The sequence below is a fragment of the Porites lutea genome, chromosome 10 (genome assembly GCF_958299795.1).
Source record: "Porites lutea chromosome 10, jaPorLute2.1, whole genome shotgun sequence".
Lineage (NCBI taxonomy): Eukaryota > Metazoa > Cnidaria > Anthozoa > Scleractinia > Poritidae > Porites > Porites lutea.
In genome coordinates, this window is record NC_133210.1 from 10619550 (window position 1) to 10637523 (window position 17974).

The following is a 17974-nucleotide window of genomic DNA, read 5'->3' on the forward strand; positions in this document are numbered from 1 at the left end:
CGCTCGATCATTGCGCGCCAAAATTGTAATCGTTCGCAACCGTAAATGAGCTATAAATCATCCTTTTTTATGCTCAATTATCTCACTGTTTTAGTCGGTGGCTAGTGGTGGATAGCCACCTCCACTTCGGTGAATAATTGTTATATATTAACCAAAGGTTACGGAGTGCGAGCGACAACGATCGAAGGCCAAAACGCTTTGCACCAACGTTGTGCTTTGCATACGTTTCACGTGACAGATAGTCAAAGCACTCGTGATCAGATTACGAGTATTGAATTAATTCGATTTAAGGAGTATTATATGATATAGCCGTCGTATCGGTAAATAGGTCTATTGCGTTCTGTTCATTCCATAATTCTTAGTGGAATGCTGGCTGTATACATGCGACGCATGCGTGATAACAACCTGGAGATTAGGATTGCGGGCTCCTCTTGTCGCCCACAAATGTGCTTCTCGTTAAGGAGGCATTTCTCGTTAAAAAAAAACAAACAAACAAACAAACAAAAAAAAAACAAGACCATGGAAATTCAGTATAAAACTTTTCCAGTTTGGTAAAGAAGTATATTGTTCTGTTGTTTTTTCTAGTCTATTATCGTACAGTTGTGAGTTCTTCAATCTCCGCTCAAGCCTTTGCAAAGCTCAAATGCTTCTTGTTTTTAGTAGATTCATGGCGTTCACATTTGATCCTTGTGACCTTTTGACTTTTGTCTGCAATTCGTAAGCAATAGCTGAAAAAATGAAAATACTACGTCCACAAATTAGCGCTCGCTGACCAGAATCCGGGCAAAAAACGTCATCAGTATGGAATTTTGGGGGCCGAATCGCAGACGACTCTCAGCTCCCCGCGAAACGTCCCTAGTGGCGAGGAGTGAGAAGAGACGGCTGCATTCGCAGGCTCATTTACTTTATTGATATCTTACGTTATATCTATTCTTGTATAAGTTAGGGCTGATACTGACCAAAATGCGTCATAAAAAGCCTTGAACTTCAGCTTTCCTTTGTTTATGCACTTGGAATTTCTTATTTAGTGATCAATAGCTACAGACCTGGGCCCGGTTCCTGCAAGGCCGATTAGCGCTAGTCCAAGATTAAAGTTTTGTTCCGTTTTTTGTATTAACCTTCCTATGCATTGCATAGAGTAACATTTTGTGTTATAATTACCGTATCCTGGAGTGAACGCTCAACAGTATTTTGAAACCTCGAGTTGCATGTTCTCAGACAAGACTCGGTACCTTGATTAAAATTTGGCTTAATCCTGGGTTAAACTTAACCATCTTTCGAGGTAAAGGTCCCTGGGCCAGGTTCCTGCACGGCCGATTAGCGTTAATCCAGGATTAAAGTTTTGTTTCGTTTTTGTATTTTTTGATTCCTATGTATTGTTTAGAGTAACATTTTGTATTATCATTATTGCATCTCGGAGTTGAAGCTGAGAAGTGCTTTTTGTAAGCTCGAGTTACACGTTCTTAGACAAGAAAACCTTATTTAAAAATTGGCTTAATCCTGGGTTAACGTTAATCATCTTTCGAGGATCGAAACCGCCGGCCCTGACGTTGACATATCCATGGTACATGGTTTATTCTTGCTCTGTAAATGTTTCTTAGGTTAAACGTTTAGTTGAACTTGTATACGGTGCTGTTAATATTGAACTTTTCTTTGTTACTGCATTTGGCATTTGCAACAACAAGGTAGTTGTGACCTCCGTGCACAAATGACGTCATACCATGAGCCCACTGAGTTGAAAGTTCTTGATACTTCACGAACCTTGATCCAATGGCCTGATACACAATTGACTTTCCATAAGTATCGGCTAAACCCAGGAAAGTTTGACGACACATAACAAATGGATGCCAGGCAATGGCTCCTATAGTAAAAAGTGACTGGAAGGAGACAAACTCATTTCCATTCCACTTGTAAATGTTGGCTTTCGATCCATCGTAAAAGTTTACAATTGCAAGGAATATTTGACCATTCACTTTAAACGACTTCACATCTCGAGTTCCATACGTTGGTATGGTTTGTAGTCTAGAGAATCCCCTCCCTGACCACTTTCTCACCTCCAGCCAATGATCACTCGCGAAAGTAATAAACGTTTCATTCTCAATCGCAAATGACGCGACCCCCCCAAACTTTCCAAGGGTTGGGAATAACTTCGAAAACTTATCAAACGAGTTGTTCCTCCACTTGTAAATGACTAAGTCTACAGTTCCCTGTCCAACATTTTCCGAATTTACAATGGCAAGAAACAATTAATTCCCTGTTTTATAGAACTTTAATTTCCTTGCTCCTCTCGTCGAAACGTTTTGAAAAACAACAAACTCTTGTCCGTTCCACTGATATATTACTGACTTCAGTCGCCGTGTAGATCTAGATTCGAAATTGGCAACGGCAAGGTAATATTTATCAGCAATTGTAAAATATTCCATATCTACTGCTCCCATAGTATTGATAGTTTGGTACAGGGAGAATTTTTCAGTAAGGTTGTTCATCTTGTAGATGAATGATTCTGTGTTGAATCCATCGCTGTCATTTCTGGAGTTGGCGAAGGCAAGAAACTGGTTTCCATTAATAGTGAACTGCTCAACATCAGTAGCTCCACTGGTTGGTAGATCTTGGTATTTTTGAAAGTAATAACTGGAAAAATCTTGAAGGGAAAAATAAAATATCAATAAAGCGTTAACATTGTACAACAGAATTAATACTGGAATGGGACAGGATAGATTCTCGCCCGGATCCCGGCAGAGTAACACACAAACGAGACGCTCTTACAAAGCAGACAGTCGAGCTTGCTTAGCTATCGCTAAGTGCCAACGAGCAAAGATTTTATCTATACGCGCGAACTAGCTGTCAATTAGTTTAGAAATGCCATGAATTATCGTAATTTACGAAAAAATAGTTTGAACTCAATTAGCTTGCATAAGCGAAAATTACCTTCGAAAATAGTGAACTAAACTGTTCTACTTTCTACTCTACGGATGTAACCTACAAAATCAAATCACACATTACTTGTAATACTTTAAATGTTATCTACATGATTCAATGCCGCCTTTGTAATTTGCACGGGAAAGAAAACGCCGCCCCAAGGACCGTTTTAATGAACATAGACGCCCTATGCTTAACCCATCCGGTTGTTACATCCAAACCGCAGTTTCAGAACACTTTCTCAGCAATAGCCACTCTGTTTCCAATATGTTACTTATCCCAATTGAAACACTTAGATATGAACGCGATTGTCTTTGGAAAGCACGTGAGGCGCACCTCATTCATAAAGCGAAAACCATCGAGCTTCTGGGAATGAACAAACGTGACGAATTATTATCATTATGTAATCATTATCTTTTTTCGGTTTATTTTTCTTAGCAGCCACACCTTACCACGTCGTACCATGTAACTTTCGCTTATTATTTTACAGCAGTATATATACTGTATATTCGTGGTTTTTCCCAATAAACCTGATGAAGACTGGTGTTGGCCACTCGAAATATTGTATACCTCAGCCTTTTTCATGTTGTTTGATCAGTCTATGCAGTAGTCTTTTTTACTTTAATTCTATTTTTATCGTTTTCGACTGATCACGATCTTATTTTTTGATCCAACGTTGAGCTACCTTGATCGTTCACGGTTTTTGTGGTGGTTTTTCAAGCCTTGGTTTACATTGTTTTACTGCAGCATATTTTTCGAGAAATTCAAAGTTCGTGTTTTTGTCCGAAGTTGCGCACAGGTCATTTTGCGTAAAATTTAGTGGACTTATAATCGAACTTAGAATCCCCGAAAAATCATATGCCTCTTAGCTTATGACAAAAAAGATTTATTATGTAAATATGAAGAAGAGCTCAGATATTCGTATTGGACCATAACTATTGGTATCAAGATAAGAATATGGGTATTAGAGACCTTTAGCATCAGGTAAACCGCAAATCGCAAACCGCAAACCGCAGTTACGCGTTTCCAGTTTCGCGTTGCCGAGATTTCAAACTTTAGCAAGGCGTTCAGTTCAGTTTAGTTCAGTTCACTTTTATTTAGCCAAAATACAATACAATACAAGAATACATATAGGGATTGTAAGGTTGCAAGGGAGCCCAGAAGAAACCAGAAGGCTTTATGAAGCCTGAGCTCCCCAGTCTAAAAGAAATAAGCAAAATAAAATGATATTCGCGGAGTGACACTTCAAAGTAGGAACCAAACAGAGACTGAGTTAAGTCATGAATTCAGTAACAAGATAGAAAAAAAAATTAAACTCTGAATTGGAACAGAATACTTTCCATTGTTAGTACGGCAGAAAGGAATATAAAATTGATTTGAACTACGCGTTCATTGTTTAGGGCCGCCATGTTGTTTTCATCAAGTCGAAGTGCATCACTTTAATCGCCCAAAAATCAGCAATAATTCATTGATTCGAGATCAAAAATCCAACAAACACATCGCAAACGGATACAAAAAGCTAGTCCATACCTTTAAACGCGAGGCTGTACAATTTTTCGTGGCAAAAAACCTTGCCGTAAATCACTTACGTTGGAAGCCCTTCCTGCGGTTCAAACGTGAACTGCAAACTGCAAACGTGACCGCAAGGCCGTGGTCACACGACATTTTGCGGTTTGCCGTTTGCCGTTTCCCACGAAAAACCTGATGCTAAAGGTCCCTATTATAAAACCGACCTAACTTTTCGCATCAATATACGGACGTTGTTGGCAAGATGCATGCATACCTATACGTTACGAACCATTATGCCATGACGTAAATATACATTTTGACAAGAGCCATAATGGCTCTTGGTTTTTAATTACACGCACGCACATAGCGTAAATAGAGCGGTTTTCACTTGACTGTCGAAAGTAATTGAGAAATTGGTTTGGTTTTGGTTTTACTACGCCCTTTGGTTGGCTGGTGTATTTACTTTGGTTTTGGTTTTACGACAGTCAAGTGAAAACCGCTCTATACGTTATGAACATAATATAATTACGTTAAAAGCCATGATTTCATACGTATACGTTATGCGTAACATGTATGTAAATATACGTCATAAGTATGCATTCACTTCCAGCAGATAGTTGTATCCAGGAAGCATGCCCTAAGCGTCGGGAAAAAAGCCCAAGTAAACATGGAGGAATAGCAACTTTCCATTGACGGCCGTTGATAGAATCGGCGGCATCTAGGTATAGAATTCTGACCCCGATGACATTCGGGCCCTAAATAGGGACTGAAATTTTTCCACAGGCGTCTGAAATACTGGCCGTGATGTGCTTGACGAGGCAGCCGGTTGGAATGCGTTCATGCCCGGACTTTGAGGAGAAGTTGTTTTTCACGGCCTGTATTTCAGACGCCTGTCGAAGAATTTCGTCGCGAAGCTTATCCCCAGTTGCTACGCTTTTTAGAAAAAAATTACTCAAATTTTACCCTTCCAATGACCAAATTTGCACAATTCGATCCACTCTGTAATATTGATAGGGCAAACGATACCAATGATTAGACTAAAATTCATATATTATTGCCAGTTAACAGGTTTTTTTAGTTTCCCCAAAGTGGCTCAAACACCAAGGCTTGCAGTCTTGATATACAGAAGTATGAGATGGGTGGGTGAACAGAGCGCAAATCGCGTATTGTAGAGTATTCAGTTTTCAGTGTGGAGAGCATGGTGGGTGGTGGTTGGAGGAAATTTTTCTTGGTGTTTTTATTAAATTTTCCTCCAGCCCATCCCTAAATACTCTATATAATCTAGTGAGCAACCCCTAAGTTGTACTAGGTAACACCTAGCCTTTCCAGCGCGTTGGATATTAAAGTTCTCAGATCACAGCTAATGCTTGATCAATCCACGCTTCCATAATACAAAAAGAGATAACTATACCATGACATTGGCGACAATTTCCTGTGAATCCTGGCAGGCATCTGCAGTTGAAGTGTCCAGCCGTATTTGCACAAGTTGCATTTTGGTCACAGTCATGGCTGCCGTTGCTGCATTCATCGATATCTGGGTAAGAAAGTGAGAAAGAACAATTTGTGGAAATTCAGGTTAACTAAATTTAATCAACAAGGAAGAAACAAATTACAAAATGAATTGAACGGGAAACTCGTCTTGGATTAGAGAGAAAAAACAAAACAAAACAAAACAAACAAAAAAAAAAGCGCGAGTTTTAATCTAATGTAAAAGAGTTAAATATCATTTTGGATGAGGCCAGAGTTCACACCATCATGATATAGAGAATATTATACGGCGGTGGCCTGAAGATATGAATGTTATTTTCTCGTGGCAGAAAAAATATATTTTACTCACTCGCTGCACTCGTTGGTAAAATATTGTTTTGCCACTTCAAAATAAAATTCATATCTTCGCGCCACTGTATAATATTCTCTTTATCATGATGGTGCGAACTCTGGCCTCATCCGAAATTCTTTGAAGCTAGATAATACAAGACATTTCGTGTTTGTTACGAAATTCTATTTAGCTGCATAAATACAAGATACAGGATGTTGGTTGCGATTGTGGTTGTATTGCTTTGTTCGCATGCATCGGCCGCATTTAAGTTATCACGATTCCAAGTTTAAGTGAACTTTCCGCTGGAAATAAATCATACCATAACACTGGTGACCATCTCCAGCGAGTCCTGGCTGACAATTGCAATTAAAGTGTCCAGGGGTATTTATGCAAGTTGCATTTTGGTGGCAATCATGGCTGCCGTTGCTGCATTCATCGATATCTGGGAAAGAAAGTGAGAAAGAACAATTTGTGGAAATTCAGGTAAACTAAATTTAATCAACAAGGAAGAAACAAATTACGAAATGAAGTAGACGGGAAACTCGTCTTGGATTAGAGAGAAAAAAACAAAACAGAACAAAACCAAACCAAAAAAAAAGCGCGAGTTTTAATCTAATGTAAAAGAGTTAAATATCATTTCGGATGAGGCCAGAGTTCACACCATCATGATACAGAGAATATTATACGGCGGTGGCCTGAAGATATGAATGTTATTTTCTCGTGGCAGAAACAATATTTTACTCACTCGCTACACTCGTTGGTAAAATATTGTTTTGCCACTTCAAAATAAAATTCATATCTTCGCGCCACCGTATAATATTCTCTATATCATGATGGTGCGAACTCTGGCCCCATCCGGAATTCTTTCAAGCTAGATAATACAAGACATTTTCCTGTTTGTCGCGAAATTCTATTTAGCTGCATAAACACAAGATACAGATGTTGGTTGCGATTGTGGTTGTCTTGCTTTGTTCGTATGCATCGGCCGCATTTAAGAATTATCACGATTCCAAGTTTAAGTGAACTTTCCGCTGGAAGTGAATCATACCATAACACTGGTGACCATCTCCAGCGAGTCCTGGCTGACAATTGCAATTAAAGTGTCCAGGGGTATTTATGCAAGTTGCATTTTGGTGGCAATCATGGCTGCCATTGCTACATTCATCGATATCTGGGAAAGAAAGTGAGAAAGAACAATTTGTGGAAATCCAGGTAAACTAAATTTAATCAACAAGGAAGAAACAAATTACGAAATGAAGTAGACGGGAAACTCGTCTTGGATTAGAGAGAAAAAAACAAAACAAAACAAAAATAATTAAAAACGCGAAATTTAATAAAAGTAAAAGAGTGAATTATCATTTCTTATTATATAGACACGAGTGTTTTACTGGAAAATATACCACTTGTAACATTAAAAAAAAAAAAAAACTACATTCGGGACCCGAGTGGTTTATTCTCCATAATCTCACCCTTGAGTTTATTGATGACGTAATTTCGGTAATTACCCACGGAAATTGTATTACGTATCATTTTTTGAATTTTACTTACACATTTTTTAAAAGCTGCTTATCATTTTTGTCATAATATTTGTATAGAGCCCTTTTCAGCGTAGTGAAACTTTTCATAATTATTGTAAGCAATGTTTTATATTGCTGTACTGTAAATTTGAGCCGTCACAATTACTTTTTGGCGAATAAAAAGCTATTATTTTATCCATGTCTTTTTGTCTATATAATAAAAAGAACATTACACGGCGGCGTCCTGAAGATATGAATGTTATTTTCTCCTGGCAGAAATCAATATTTTACTCACTCGCTGCGCTTGTTGGTAAAATATTGTTTTGCCACTTCAAAATAAAATTCATATCTTCGCGCCACCGTATAATGATGGTGCGAACTCTGGCCTCATCCGAAATTCTTTCAAGCTAGATAATACAAGACATTTTCCTGTTTGTTGCGAAATTCTATTTAGCTACATAAATACAAGATACAGATGTTGGTTGCGATTGTGGTTGTCTTGCTTTGTTCGCATGCATCGGCCGCATTTAAGAATTATCACGATTCCCAGTTTAAGTGAACTTTTCGCTGGAAGTGAATCATACCATAACACTGGTGACCATCTCCAGCGAATCCTGGCAAACAGATGCAATTAAAGTGTCCATGGGTATCTATGCAAGTTGCATTTTGGTGGCAATCATGGCTGCCGTTGCTGCATTCATCGATATCTGGGTAAGAAAGTGAGAAGAACAATCGGCGGAAATTCAGGTAAACTAAATTTAATCAGCAAGGAAGAAACAAGTTACAAAATGAAGTGGATGGGAAACTCGTCTTGGATTAGAATTGAAAAAGTCAAAACAAAACAAAAATAATAAAAAAAACGCGAAATCAATAAATGTAAAAGAGTGAATTATTTAACAGTTAATGAACGAGGCTGAGTATCTTATGAAGAATTATGGAGATCGAGGAGGGTGTTATCCGTCGAGGCCGTAGGCCGAGGCGGATAACACCCTACGAGATCTCCATAATTCTTCATATGATACGAAAGCCGAATTCAATAACTGTTTTATTATTCATTCAAAATAAGTCCTAGTTTAAAAACATAGCTAAAACATGCTTACCCCATCGATGTTCAGTTCATCTTCGATAGTGTACATTTAGGTTTGTCCAGCTCGGCAAATATTCTCCAAATAGCAGATGTCGCCCTTCGAGTTGTCTTCTTGCTGTTCTTGCCATGTTTTTTGCTATTTTTTCGCCTAGTTCTTACTCTGGAAACGAGTGAAATGTCCGCCATTTTTTCAAGTTCACAACCAGAACAACTCAACCTCGTCCCCAGGTCTTCTCGGTTAACGGTGCCTTAACCTGCGAAAACGCTGCATTTTTTACGTCATTTCCTCGTTAAAGTCAAAATTCTTCCAAATTTGGTCATCAGTAACTGGTTATGGTGAATTAAACGTGTGCTTTTAGCCAATCAGAATCGGGGAAATATTTTGAATGAATAATAACATTTCTTATTATATAGACACGAGTGTTTTACTGGAAAATATACCACTTATAGCATTAAAAAAAAAAAACTACATCCGGGACCCGAGTGGTTTGTTCTCCATAATCTCACACGTGAGTTTATTGATGACGTAATTTCGGTAATTACCCACGGAAATATTATAACGTATCATTTTTTGAAGTTTACTTACACATTTTTCAAAGCTGCTTATCATTTTTGTCATAATATTTGTACTCAAGTAGTTTAAGGCCTAGGACTAATGGGTTTACCCGTGGAAAATGAATTATTGGCTATAACTTTCACATAGATGATGGCGCTGGGTCAAAATTTGGCACATATAAAGAACTCATCGTCCTTAACATTTTAAAGTAGAAATATTGTGTTAATAAGTCACGAGGTATGTCACGTGGCCATTCAGCCAAAAATCGTAAATTATTGACCAATTGGTGGCCGGTAAGAAAAGAAATTGAGCAATAACATTTTTCTAATTCATATTAAATATTTCTAACACTTCACGTTTGGAATGACCGTCCATTGAACTTCAACAAAAAATTATGAGGAAAGATATCTTTTTAAATGCCGAAATGTAATCTTGAATTATTTAAAACTTTAGTTTTAAATTTGGGGTACATTCATTCCAAACGTAGAAAGTTAGATTTGTTTATCCTCTTTCAGAAATACCGATTTGTTCTTCCTAACAAAGTAAATTTGCCACCAATTCGCCAATTTCCTTCATTTTCAATTTTTGACCACGTGACATGCCACTTGACCACAATTAAACGTTAAGGCACAAGAAAACCTCAAGATATACTTTTGGGGAAAATATCATTTGGTTCTAGGTCTCCTAGCGAGAGATATTACCAATCATTCTTATGCTCAGAACCCACCTTAGACCCAGGCCTTAAACCCCTGAGTAGAGCCCTATTCAGCTCAGTGAAATTTTCTCAAGGTTATTGTTAGCAATGTTTTATATTGCTGTACTTTAAATTTGAGCCGTCACAATTACTTTTTGGTGAATAAAAAGCTATTATTTTATGGTTGTATTTTTCTCTATATAATAAAAAGAACATTGCATTGCGGCAGCCTGAAGATATGAATTTTATTTTCTCGTGGCTGAAACAATATCCTACTCTCTCGCTGCCCTCGTTGGTAAAATATTGTTTTGTCACTTGAAAATAAAATTCAAACTTTCGCGCCACCGTATAATATCCTCTATATCATGATGGTGCGAACTCTGGCCTCATCCGAAATTCTTTCAAGCTAGATAATACAAGACATTTCCGTGTTTGTTGCGAAATTCTATTTAGCTGCATAAATACAAGATACAGATGTTGGTTGCGATTGTGGTTGTCTTGCTTTGTTCGCATGCATCGGCCGCATTTAAGAATTATCACGATTCCAAGTTTAAGTGAACTTTCCGCTGGAAGTAAATCGTACTATAACACTGGTGACCATCTCCAGCGAATCCTGGCTGACAGATGCAATTAAAGTGTCCAGGGATATTTATGCAAGTTGCATTTTGGTGGCAATCATGGCTAACGTTGCATTTATTAATTTCTATACAAAGAAGGGTAAAAACAATAAAAGATTTCAAGATATTAATATTTGGATCATTGGAACTTTGAGGAAACTCGGGCAAGTTTATACACATGATGACACTGACGGCCATTTCCTGTGGATCCTGGTAGACATCTACATGACACATGGTACAGTTGAAGTGTCCAACCATATTTGCACAAGTTGCATTATGGTGGCTATCATGGCTGCCGTTGCCGCATTCATCGATATCCGAATAAGATCATTTTTCAACATTTGGTGGAAGTTCAGGTAAACTAATTTTCCCCAATAAGGAAGAAACAAATTACGAAATGAAGTGGACGGCCGTTTTTGAAGAAATATAGCTGAGAGAAACGATAAAAGTGTCAGGCAATATTTACACAGGTTGCATGTCGGAAGAATTCATGGCTACTATTTTTAAGAGAAACTCGTATTGAATTAATGAGACAGAAAAAAAAATCGTAGTTAAAAAACGCGATTTTAGTCCATTATGGCTGGCTGTCGTTGCCTCATTCATTTGTCTCAGCGATATCTGGATGAGAAGGTAAGAAAAAAAAAATATAACAATAATGGAAACTTTATTTGTGTTTTTGAAGGTACAATTGTAAATCTCGCTACGTATAGGCAATTTACAAATGCTGCTTGAGTTTGGATTATTCAAAAAAAAAAAAAAAAAGGAAATCAAAATTGCATTAAGTCTGGGCTATCCCAATTCTTATTTCTACAACAAAAGATGTAATATGTGGCTCTAATGGCCATATTTATCATAATAATAATAATAATGATAGAATTGCAATTGGTCGAATTTCAAGTCAACTTGATCTCCTCAGCAAAGAAGAGGCCAATTAGAAAATAATGCTGACAGGCTATTTTTGGAGAAATCTGGCTTACATGTTCACAAAACTACATGAGTTTTATGCCGGTGATAAGCATGGCTTCCATTGCTACGCAACATTCGTCCGTTCGTGATGGGAGAAAGCATAAAATACCCAGTTTTTCATTCAATTATTATAAAAAAAGTTGAAATAGTCAAGGTTATTGTGCTACTGCGTAAATTTCGCGGCTGCCTTGCTTTCAAGTTTAAGTGCCCTTCTCGCCAGAGAGTCACACCATATCATTGGTGACCATCTCCCGTGAATCCTGGCTGAGAGCTGCAATTAAAGTGCCTTGGGGTATTTATGCAAGTTGCATTTTGGTGGCAATCATGGCTGCCGACGCTGCATTCGTCGATATCTACATAACATGTGGAGAAAACACTATGTAAACATTAGGCCTTTTTCTTTAAGCTTCTCTTCCCTCATATATTGTGTGATTGAAGTGTGAAAGTGAATTGTTTGTGTAGAAACTTTAGAACCGATTGTGTTTCTGGGTTTCCACCAATATTAGGGGCTTTTGGATTTCGAACAAGGTCTGTGGGAACGGTGATATGATGCCGGGTACACTTCAATCCTTATGGACCTAGTTTAATGGATACAGTGGCGGCTGAATAGCATTTTGCTAGCCAAAGTTGTTTTGTCTCGATATTTTTGACCAACTAGTTGGATTTTGCAAAAACAATTATTCCTCTCGCCCTCATGGTCACTGAGTCAATAGCCCATTCGGCCTTCGGCCTCATGGGCTATTGACTCAGAGTCCATCCGGGCTCGAGGAATAATTGTTAAATAGTCTCCTGTAGCTTAGTTGTAGAGCATCTGGCCTATTATTATTATTATTATTATTATTATTATTATTATTATTATTATTATTATTATTATTATTATTATTATTATTATTATTATTATTATTATTATTATTATTATTATGTTGAACAAAATTGAGAGAAAAGCAGAACACTTCTCCAAAATTAACGGTCCAGGTTTGTTGGCCCCGGAGGGATTTCGCCTCCAGAAGGCGAAATCCCGAAGAAGGCACTCTAGTAACTCGCGCGTATAGTAAGGAAAGTACTTACAGCTGAAATATACAGTCAGCAGTCAGTATGCCAGAAAAAAACCTCGATTTGCTTGAACAGGGGCCGCGAGAAATTAGTGGATTATGCCAACGCTACCAACGTTGAATTTATTGTTGACCCGAAGGTTTTATTCCACGGTTGATTAATTTACAGTTATTGACACATAAGTTGATCAAGTGGCTGCCAGGGGAGTGAGCAGATTGGTTCTTTGACATCATTATGACATTATCATATTGCTTGCATAGACGATACAGCATGTCGCGGCAGAAAAACAATTTTGATAAATGAGCATACGTTGAACCGTGAACCTGTCTCTTTAACACTTATATGTTTAAGCATTGAAACTGCTTCCCGTCGTCTGTTGCTACGGATGGAAAGCACAGGGACATCGATTGAAACCGCAGTCGGTTGAAAAAGTCAGGCCCAGGCGTCCCAAGCTTACGTTGCTCACGTTGCGAGAGTGTTATATAAATTAACTTTCTCACAAGAGAGTCGGTGACGCGTTACAAGCAGCCGTTAAGACTTTTGAATGATTTTAGTCCACGTTGAAAGGTTTTTGGTACCGAAAAATCAGCTTATTTTTTTTATAAAACTGTAAAACAAATTATCAGAGCAATCGCTTTTTAAGGAAAACTATGGACCCGGGGGCGCCCTAAAATATTTTTGAAGTCCCATAACTTTGCGCATACGTGTCGTATCGAAAAGTGGTTTGCGGTGTTTTGCTCCTCTTCCGATGCTCTTTCAGAGGATATAAGGTTTCACTCAAAAAGTTAAAAACCAATTTTTCCTATTTTGGTGACGTCAGCCAGTGTGACGTCACAAATTGTATTTTTAACGAAAAAAATCCAAAAATAATTTTCGGTCATTAATCGTAGTCCATCGAGCAAGTTACGTAGCCGGAATCATCTAAGCCAAGTAAGTAAAGCATATAACGAGAAATCGTCCTCAAATGGCCTGGATAAGTAAATAATACTTAACTTTGCGAAAGAAGTTTATCGCCAGAAGCGAGTCATCGCTGTCAGTATTTAAAAGAATATTCACGGTTTTCGCGAGTTTATGCTCGATTTTTCTCCGAGAAACAAATTAAGAGCGACGGTCAGGAAAAATCGACCAAAATCTTAATTTCGTGGCAAGAGTTGAAAAATCAATTTCTTTCATTTTTTGTTCATAGATAGCTTTTAGGTTGATAAGAAACCTAAACTAGATTGTTCCTGCCAAAAGCCTTTTATATGTGAGAAAAATTAGAAGATCGATTTTCGATGTCGGAGTGTCAGACTGCCCTAGTTTTTAACCTGAAATTCGCTAACATTAACTGTCCTCGTGTTCGCAAACGAAGCCGTATGGAGAAATTTGGACCCTTTCCATGAACAGAAAAATTCTTTTTCCTCCACTAGGAGACACTTTCAGGGCAATAGTGAAGCTCGTCGTACTAAAATAATTGAAAAATGAGGGATAGGTTTTCAGGATAACAAAAACTTAAGTTCGTTAATCATTTTCGACGGAAATATTTAACATGTGGTATAACTCCAAATTCTCTTCATGCTATTTAAATCACACATTTAGACATTCATTTAAAACATACCTGGGAATTGGCTTGGGTTATTGAAGGAACTCTCTGTAAGACACCATCGAAGTTCAGGAATTTTCATGGCAGGCCGGCGGTAATTGTGTAAACACTTCCAATTTCGAAACGCACAAAAGCAGATATTTACAGCCTAAAGGCTCGATTTTCGTACTTCTTGTAGGTTTTCCCATTGCAAAGTTCCTTTTTTGAATCAAAGAGTGGGGTAAAAACGTGAAACTGGGTCAATTTTAGCCATTTTGAAACAGTGTACTCTACCAGCCGGAGGCTCTGCGTGACAATCTGTTCCGTGACTGCACGTGACATAACGTACGTTTGAAGAGACGGAGCCGTCAAAATGAAAGTCACGCATCACGGCGTAGTAACACAACGCAATTCTTGAAGGAGTAACATTTTCGATGCCGACAGTACGACCGGTATTTTGAAGAAGAAAAAATCAAACGCGCTAGCATTCTGGTACTCACTTTTTATGAAAAGATAAGGACCTTAACAATGGTAATTCGCTAAGGATGACGGAACAGGAAGATATTTCGTCTTGTTACTTTACGATCGAGGAAACTTGGAGCCGTTAAATAAGTTATTTTGGGCACGATTTACTATGTTTACCGGACTTCGCTGCTTTCGTTTGGAGGCTGCCTTCAAGAACCCAAGCCAATTCTCAGGTATGCTTTAGTTGAATGTCTAAATGTGTGAATAAACGAGGATTGGGAAAATTTGGAGCTATACCACATGAAGAATAATGCCGCAGAAAACAACTACTAAATTAAAGTTTTTGTCACCGTAAAAACCTGTTCTTCGTTTTTCAATTATGTTAGTTCAATGAGTCTTGATATTGCTTTAAAGGTATCTTCTAGTGAAAGAAGAAGAGTTGTTCTATTGATGGAAAGTGTCCACATTTCTCCTTGCGCCTTTATTTGCGAACGCGAGGAGAGTTGATGTTAGCAAATTTCGGGTTGAAAATCCGGCCATTTTGAGACTCCGACCACGAAAACTGATATTCTTACTTTTCTCGGAAATAAAAGACTTTTTGCGAGAACAACTTACATCAGATTACTTATCTACCTAAAAGCTGTTTATGGGCAAAAAATGAAGGGAATCGATTTTTCAACTCTTGCCACTCGATGGTCGATAATTTCTGACCGTCGCTCTTAAAAACTTCAATTCTTATTTTACAGTAGTCGGTCCCTTTACCATGAATTAGCCAACACTAGTAAAGGTGAACAAAGCAATGATATGCAGCACTCTTCTTAAATTCACACTCTTTGCGAGGAAAACGAAGCCGCATGTAGTAAAATCCACCGATCTGCACTCCATTCTCAATACAAAAATAAACAAATGTCGTGGGGAAAAAACTACGAAGAGGAAAAAATGCCAGGTCCTCCTCCACCCCCCCTTATCTCAGGGTCTGGATGACCACCCCGCCCCCTTATCTGAAGGTCTGGATCCGCCACTGATCACACCGGCGTATCTCCAGAAGGTGGAATCAACGTGGGATCGACGAACCTTGTGATTCTTTTAGAAGGCGCCTTTGTGCGCCATCTAATTTATTCTGGAGCGAAATGAAGATTAACAAAATGATACTGAAATCTAATACTCGAAAAGAAAATCTAGAATTTTCGAGGAGCGCGACATATTTTTAAAATGGGATTAGTCGCATTAGCTTCCGGCAAAGCTTACAATTCTGCTTACAACTCTCAGCGTGGGATTGTACCCCGAGGGGGGGGGGGGGGGGTACTCCCATACATTATCTATACGGGTATGTGCCGCCCAAAGGGGTCGTGATTTTGAAGCTCCTGGTTTAGAACGGGGTATCCACTTCAGACGTGGTTTCTAGAACGGGGTATAATATTTCGATCGCACGAAAGCTCTCCACTTTTGTAAGCAGCCATTTGAAAGCATTCAAGGACAGATTGCTTTTAAAAATACGGTTCAGTGCGTTAATAAGCAAACCGTTGTACTCTTGTTGCACCCTAGAACGGAGTATAAAAAATTGGCCCATTTCTAGAACGGGGTGTTAGTTTTAGGGCGAATTCTAGAACGCACGGGGTATAAAAAATTGTCCTATTTCTAGAGCGGGGTATCAATTTTAGGGGAATTTTTTTCTAGAACGGGGTACCAATTTGGAGTCCCGGGCGGCACATACCCACCCAAAAAATACCCAAGTGCCCCCCCGGGGATTGTACTTCCGGAAAAATTTCCTTTGTTTCCTCTCATGAGAGATCCTGCCTTTTTACCTGCAACATCTGTATTGAATTAAGTTGTCTGATGTAAGGTGCAATTGGACTCAAAACATATGCATGGAATACAACTTATAATGACCAATCCCATTTCTAACAAATTTTCTTGGGGACCATGCGCCAGATCGCATTGCAACATTAGCTGGTCGCATCTTTGGTGCTCATACGCTCCCTCATAAAAACATCTTAGCTACAACTCCTGATCATATAGACTTCGTAAAACTGCAGGGAAAAATGATGTAAAGTCTCGTTTCAGTCTAGTCTATCTAATTTAAGAGACCTGTCGAACACGTCCCAAATGACAGCCACCATGAAAAGGTAAATGTTTTGAACCGTGTCATGGAAAATGTATTCATTTGTATCAGGCTTGCTTCAACAGACTGCTTCAAGACGTCGATGATTTCACAAACCAAAGTGATTGACCTGATACTCCCTTATAGGTATGATCCGCCCCCATCGGGCAAGGTTTTTGCCCATTTTGGTCTGGAATCGGGATGGTTTTCGAGGGAAATACGGGAGTGTATAAACGTATTTATCGTTTCAGTTAATTCCAAATGAGTAAGAAAGAAAGAGAAACATGCTAATTCGACATGGATTTGAAGAATCTTTTGTCTGACTTTAATTTAATGTAACATAATTTCTTTCTAAAGGCCAGGTCTGAAAACAGTTATGGATTTTAGAGGTCTGTCTGGTCTGAAAACGGGTGTGGAAAATTACATTTTTGGTCTGAAATAGGGTCAGGATTTGGAGAAGCGGCGGTACAGCACCACCAAGAATTCCCAGGAGTGCCTTACGGGGGCGTCTGTAACGAAACTTTCGTTTGGTAGACACGAGATACGCGAATAAACTGACTTCGATTTGAAGGTCGGTGATTCGGCTGGTGATTAAATAAATGCAAACGAGCAAACGATTCAAATCTTACTCTTGGGGTGACAGGGTGTGGGGCACGTACGTAGCGAAGTTTGAGGGTCTTTCTAGGGATGAAAATTAGATGACATTTTGTTACTAAATCCACAGGCAGCCCAAGCGCACTATTTGTGGGTTCGGGCTTCAGAGGTCATTTGGTCGGAATATACTAGAATTATTAGTGTATTATCTGATGCCAAATAAATGCAAAAAGTCTTAAAGATATGAAGTCTTCTTGTTTGTCTATCTGTACTAGTAGCCTTTAAGATAACGAAAATCGATATTTCTTGCATTATTACATGTGATTCGGGCCCTTATTGTTCGAATTTTATCACATGATTCGAATCTACAACGCTAAGAAAAAAAAAATCATGATCACGCGAAATATTAATTCAAAAAGCTCCCTTACCTTTAGTTCATAGCCACTCTGTGTCCTACGGTCGGTTTAAACGCCGTTTAGTCGACTTTCTTTCCATCGAATACTGAACACTATAAAA

The 17974-nt window shown here is 38.5% G+C and overlaps 1 long non-coding RNA gene and 1 pseudogene across 1 annotated transcript in view; one reads left to right on the forward strand and one right to left on the reverse strand.

The window, feature by feature from the left end:
• Nucleotides 1–17974, forward strand: part of LOC140949481 (uncharacterized) — a 257928-nt pseudogene that overhangs the window by 44013 nt on the left and 195941 nt on the right.
• The window catches only part of LOC140951081 (uncharacterized), a 38956-nt gene continuing 29401 nt past the window's right edge, over nt 8420–17974 (reverse strand). Inside the window, exon 3 of the long non-coding RNA XR_012167239.1 lies at nt 8420–8471. This is a non-coding gene — a long non-coding RNA (uncharacterized lncRNA). The remainder of the gene's footprint in view (nt 8472–17974) is intronic.